This window comes from Ctenopharyngodon idella, chromosome 12 (assembly GCF_019924925.1).
Source record: "Ctenopharyngodon idella isolate HZGC_01 chromosome 12, HZGC01, whole genome shotgun sequence".
In the NCBI taxonomy this organism is placed as follows: Eukaryota; Metazoa; Chordata; class Actinopteri; order Cypriniformes; family Xenocyprididae; genus Ctenopharyngodon; species Ctenopharyngodon idella.
Window position 1 is genome coordinate 1,519,268 of NC_067231.1, and position 7,166 is coordinate 1,526,433.

The window sequence follows — 7,166 nt, forward strand, 5'->3', positions numbered from 1 at the left end:
GCTATGAGTGAAACGCAGGACGGCGGGCTGAAGTTAGAAGTTCACCCAGAGCGCGAGTCCATCTCAGGCACGAGTGGAAATGGGATAACAGACCGGTTTATTACACCTGAATTACTTTTAAATGTTTAATTTTTACTTCTAAAATGTTTGTTATACATGTTAAAACAGCATAATATAAAATAAAATGTGTGGAATAGTTTACAAAGGTTTAGAGGAAATTAAAAGTTAATATTATTTATATTTTTACCAAACAAATTGAGTAAATCATAGTAAACGTTTTTAGAGTGCAGTTGCATGAAAAAGTATGTGTTGGATTTAAAGGGGACCTATTATGCCCCATTTTACAAGATGTAATATAAGTCTCTGATGTCCCCAGAGTGTGTATGTGAAGTTTTAGCTCAAAATACCCCACAAGATAATTTTTTATAGCATGTTAAAATTGCCACTTTTTGGAGGTGAGCAAAAGCGCACCGTTTTAGTGTGTGCCCTTTAAATGCAAATGAGCGGCTGCGCTCGGCCTAAGAGGGCGGAGCTTCAAGAGCTGATTCTCCGGTGTCAGGAGTCAGTCAGGATGCACTATAATGACAGAAACTGTGAATATTTGCTGCATGGATATAGAACAGGTATTTAATTAGTAATTACAGTTATAACTTGTATTGTCTTCTTGTTTTTATCCACTATATCAGTACAAGCCAGTTTACCGATGAGTTTTATTAAGTTTATTGTACTTCACACAAAATATGAAGCGTCTGTTTTCACTCTAGAAAATCACTGTAAGAGCTTAAAAACAGTGCAAGTGTGCATTAAAATATTATCCATAAACTCTCTCTCTCTCTCTTGCATTATCATCAACATACACAGCAACACTCGTTACAACTAACAGTAAACAAATATATAAAGACCTTATGCCTTTTCGGGTGGTGCTTAATAAACTGGTAAACTTTATATCCGTAACTCAACTCCGATGAACTGTAATAAAGTGCTCTCACCTTCATTACTGCCGTATCCAGTATCACTCTGGAGACTGTAAGCTGGATCACCAACAGTTACTGATCTATCCTTGAGTAACACATTTTTAGCACAACCTCTGTTTTGTATTGTCCCTTTGTATTGACATTCGTTCACAAAGCAGTCCAGTGTGAAATGATTCGCGCAGACATAAACGAATTTCGCTAGAATTGAGGGAGCATTTTCTTGGAAAACAAAATGAATCCACCTCGTCTTCAGCGACTCAGATTTCGGGAGTAAATGGAGAGAGCTATGTGGATTAATCCATCCAGCTACAGAACACCTAAAACTCTTGGGAGACATTCTCGTCAGTGCAGCAATGGTGGACCGCGTACAACTCGCTGTGAACTCGCTCAGGGCAGTTCTATGTTAAAACGGCAGTGTCTGTCAACATTCGTGGGCGGGGCCTGTGGCTAATGTGACGTCACATTGCCAGGAACCTGCAAACGGCTTGTTCTGAGACACTGCTTTGGATTTTTATAGGATTGCAGTGATTATTATGTTTCTAGCATGTTATATGTTTGGGAACAGTGTAGCTTTTCATTTCTTAAACAACCATGTAGAAAGACACATCATGGCCATATTCCAGGATGACAATGTCAAGATTCATCAGGCTCAAACTGTGAAAGAATGGTTGGGATGGTTTCACACATGAAACCTTAATTTCATTGAAAGTCTTTGGGATGTGACTTTACAGAGTGCTCGACTCTTGCATCGCCAATTCAAGATCTTGACCAAAAATTGATGCACCTCTTGATGGAAATAAATGTTGTGATGTTATTTCCATCAAGAGGTGCATTAATTTTTGATCAAGATCTTGTATCGTTGACAATGCAAGAGTCGAGCACTCTGTAAAGTCATTTAGGGTTAAAAGAACCGTTCCCAAACATTTAACATGCTAGAAAGATAATTAGCACAATAATGATCCAGTCAGAGACTCTTAAGTATTTGCCTAATTAAATCCAAATAGCTTTTTTAACTTCTTTAAAGCATGACAAAAGATTATCAAACATAATGAGTTAAAATGTACTTTAAAGTAAAACTTTTCATTTGACATTATTACAGAGTGCACTTTTAGGTGTACTTAACTGTGGGGTTAAGCAGGTTTCTTTTTTTTTAAATTTACTTTTAAGATTGGAAGTACACTAGTGCATATTCAATTCAATTAAGCAGTTTTCTTTTTTTCACCTTGGATTTCATAACTGGTCTTCCCTTGTTTGGCAGGAAACACTTCTAATCTTTCCTTAGACTCCAGGTTAACTTTTAGCTCCAATTAACTTTTGGAGACATCATTAGCCAAGGGATTCACATACATTTCCATTGTGTTTTACTTGCAGACTCTATCTTTTTCTATTGCTGTTGCTAGTTGAAGGTCAGATCCAATTTAATGGCCATTGTATGCAGAAATCCATGGTAAATCAACATACTATTCCCTCAAGTTCCATAATCTAGAAACATATTTGAGTACCTGACACAAAATATGATATTTTAACAACACTGGACTTTCATTGTATGTACAAAAAAAGCACAGACACATTCTTAAGCAACCACCTTGCTTGCATACAATGTATTAAACACTGCACATCTCCTCTTCTTCATGTCAGTCTCGCTTTTGCACACTTGCATACTTTCCTCTAGTAATTGGCTTTGAGAGAGCCTGGTGGATTTGCTCTAATGTGTTTTCTAACTAACGTTAAAGCACCATAAAGATGCTAATTAAAAGCCAGTTGTCACTGACATTAATGCCTTTCATGCTGCATGTTACAACATACGACAATTTCCTCCAAAAGAATGAACGAGGCAGTAGGTTTTTCCAGTTGTACACAGACTCAAAGAAAGGTTGACCTTGTGCTGGAGTACTAATTAACATGCAAATTGGCTTGCAAAGGTTGAGACTAAATATTTTCAATATTACACTAAAAATGCTGGTTAAAAAACCCAGCAATTGGGTTGTTTTAACCCAGAGTTTGGGTTAAATGTTTGCCCAACCTGCTGGGTAGTTTTATTTCACTCAACTATTGTTTAAAAATGACTGTATTTCTTGCTTCAAAATGAACCCAAAATATGTTGGAAATTAACATTTAATAATATGTTTAATAAATGAGCATTCAATGAATAATAATTAAACAAACATTTATTAAATTGCTTATTAATAAATGTTCACCTTTTGATTATTATTGTTGCCTCTAGTAATTATGTGTCTGATTTTTAATTTCCAACTTATTTTGGGTTCATTTTAAGCCAGACATACAGTCATTTTTAAACAATAGTTGAGTTAAATAAAACTACCCAGCACATTGGGCAAACATTTAACCCAACTAACTGCTAGGTTTGTCCATTTTCAACCCAACTTGGGTTGTATTTAACCCAGCATTTTTAGAGTGACTTTAAAGCATCTTGTTCTACTATACAAGTTTGATATATACTGCTATAAACATATTTATGCAGTAAAACGCCCCTGTAAACTTGCCCTCCGTGGTGGATTAGCATGACTTTTGCCCCTCACGACTGTCACTTGCATTGAATCATGGAGTAGAAACAGTCTTTCCTTTACTACAATACACTCGTTTTAAGAGATTCACCTCATTGTACACCTTTGAAATGAAAGTTTGTCACGATTTTCTCTTCTTGACAGAGTGATTTAAGACTTGCACCAGGTTCAACATGTCTTCTGCACTGAAATATTAACATTGGCAAAATAGCATCACAAATCTTGTCTGACTATATGTTGTGTTGAAAAGAATCAGATACTGTTTATCAAGCAGAGGATATTACAACTGCCATGTATGAACAGGCAAAACACTCTAAAAATTCATTATCGCACCTGCCATAAATCTGTGCCAGAGGGTTTAGAAAATTAAACTGATAAATATATAATATATATATATTAGAGAGAGAGGATCTCATCCCAGTTTTATGATCGCCACTAACATTTCTCTATTTATCTATGACTATGTAAAAGTACAAGGACAAGTTGTAAAGCACGTTTACCTTTCTACATTCGATATACGCAGAGTTGTCCTCCGGATATCTTCTGCTCAGTAAAAATCCTTTCAAGCATCTTGCCTCTCAATTACATGCCGACACAAACACAACTTATATAATAATCAATATCACCAGCTACGCCGTTATTATCCGGGAGCATTTCCTCCATTGAAGTGTTGTCGCTGCTGTGTTTTAGCTTAATTAGTCCTATTCTTAGAGCCCAGCCATAAGAACTCAATTGGATTAGAGCAAAGGTTTGACAGGTCAGTGGGCGACCAATCAGTGTGTCCAAACTCACCATCGGGAAGTTCACTAATCTCACTCAATAGACGTGAAGTGTGACTCTGTAGATTTCACTACTGTCCACTACAGTATATTCTCATGATGCATTCTGTATGATTAAAAGGTTTCAGATAGATCCCTCGTATGCTCTCATTTTGTCACATGAATTAATGAATTATTTTACACATCATTGACTTGTAAAAGGATAAAGATTTTCAAGTGGAAAAAGTATGGAAACATGCATAAATATACATTTATACACACACGCACGTTGGGTTTCCATGTTTTATAGGGACGTAGTGGTTTTTATACTGTAGAAATTGAATATCCTGTCCCCCTACACCAACCCTACCCCTAAACCTGCCCATCACAGAAACTTTCTGCATTTTAGATTTTCAAAAAAGATCATTCTGTATGATTTATAAGCTTGTTTCCTCATGGGAACCAAAAAAAATGTCCCCACAAGGTCATAATTTAATGGTATTACTATACTTGTGCGGACATGGGAATACCATGACTACACACACACAATTTATGCATGTTTCAGTATTTATACACCGATCAGGCATAACATTATGACCACCTTCCTAATATTGTGTTGGTCCCCCTTTTGCTGCCAAAACAGCCCTGACCCGTCGAGGCATGGACTCCTCTAGACCCCTGAAGGTGTGCTGTGGTATCTGGACCAAGATGTTAGCAGAAGATCCTTTAAGTCCTGTAAGTTGCGAGGTGGAGCCTCCATGGATCTGACTTGTTTGTTCAGCACATCCCAAAGATGCTCGATTGGATTGAGATCTGGGGAATTTGGAGGCCAAGTCAACACCTCAAACTCGTTGTTGTGCTCCTCAAACCATTCCTGAACCATTTTTGCTTTGTGGCAGGACGCATTATCCTGCTGAAAGAGGCCACAGCCACCAGGGAATACCGTTTCCATGAAAGGGTGTACATGGTCTCAACAATGCTTAGGTAGGTGGTACGTGTCAAAGAACATCCGCATGGATGGCAGGACCCAAGGTTTCCCAGCAGAACATTGCCCAAAGCATCACACTGCCTCCGCCGGCTTGCCTTCTTCCCATAGTGCATCCTGGTGCCATGTGTTCCCCAGGTAATCAACACACACGCACCCGGCCATCCACGTGATGTAAAAGAAAACGTGATTCATCAGACCAGGCCACCTTCTTCCATTGCTCCGTGGTCCAGTTCTGATGCTCACGTGCCCACTGTTGCCGCTTTCGGCGGTGGACAGGGGTCACCAAACTGGTCTGCGGTTATGCAGCTCCATACACAACAAACTGTGATGCACTGTGTGTTCTGACACCTTTCTATCAGAACCAGCATTAACTTCTTGAGCAATTTGAGCTACAGTAGCTCGTCTGTTGGATCGGACCACACGGGTCAGCCTTCGCGGAGTCTTGGCCGCCCATGAACCTGTCGCCGGTTCACCACTGTTCCTTCCTTGGAGCACTTTTGATAGATACTGACCACTGCAGACCGGGAACACCCCACAAGAGCTGCAGTTTTGGAGATGCTCTGACCCAGTCGTCTAGCCATCACAATTTGGCCCTTGTCAAACTCACTCAAATCCTTACGCTTGCCCATTTTTCCTGCTTCTAACACATCAACTTTGAGGACAAAATGTTCACTTGCTGCCTAATATATCCACCCACTAACAGGTGCTGTGATGAAGAGATGATCAGTGTTATTCCCTTCACCTGTCAGTGCTCAGAATGTTATGCCTGATCAGTGTATTTTCTAATGCTATTTTGCTTCCGTGAAATTAAACATCCAAAATACACATTTAAGTGTTTATTTCATTACACTTTAACTATTTGTGCCTGCAAATTTCAATTACAATACATATCTTTAAAGGCCATTTTCTCAAAAATATTTTTTTCTCCTGCACTGAATCAGAAATCTCTATTTTTATTCCAATCTATACAATTCTAAAGGTTTTCAAAGGGGTTTGTTCATTCGCCGTGTTTTTTCTTTTCTGGCTGTAGTATTTCTGATTTCTGGAGTGATCCAAAAGAGAAAAGAGAACTCTTAAAGGGTTAGTCTTAAATTATCTCATGAATTACTCATCCTCATGTCGTTCCACACCCGTAAGACCTTCGTTCATCTTCAGAACACAAATTAAGATATTTTTAAAACATCCGATGGCTCAGTGAGGCCCGCGTCGCCAGCAATAACACTCCCTTTTTCAATGCCCAGAAAGCTACTAAAAACATATTTAAATCAGCTCATGTGACTACAGTGGTTCAACCTTAATATTATAAAGCGACAAGAATACTTTTTATGTGGCAAAAATAACAAAATAGCAACTTTATTCCACAATATCTAGTGATGGGCGAATTCAAAACACTGCTTCATGAAGCTTCGAATCTTTACAAATCATTTATTTCAAATCAGTGGTTCAAAAAGATTCGTAAAGCTTCGAAGCTTCATGAAGCAGTGTTTTGAAATCGCCCGTCACTAGATATTGATGAATAAAGTAGTTATTTGTTTTTTTTTTGGTGTACAAAAAGTATTCTCGTCGCTTTATAATATTACGGTTGAACCACTGCAGTCACATGAACTGTTTTAAATATGTTTTTAGTAGCTTTCTGGGCATTGAAAAACGGAGTGTTATTGCTGGCGACGACGCACTGAGCCATCGGATTTTATCAAAAATATCTTAATTTGTGTTCCGAAGATGAATGAAGGTCTTACGGGTGTGGAACAAGTAATTAATGACAGAATTTTCATTTTTGGGTGAACTAACCCTTTAAATCTAATATCTGTCAACAAACATCTGCAAATGTATTCGAATTAGTCCATATTCAATTAGATAATGTGTCATTTGTATATTTAAACAACATTTGTAATAGAAAACACTTGTCTTACTGGGATTA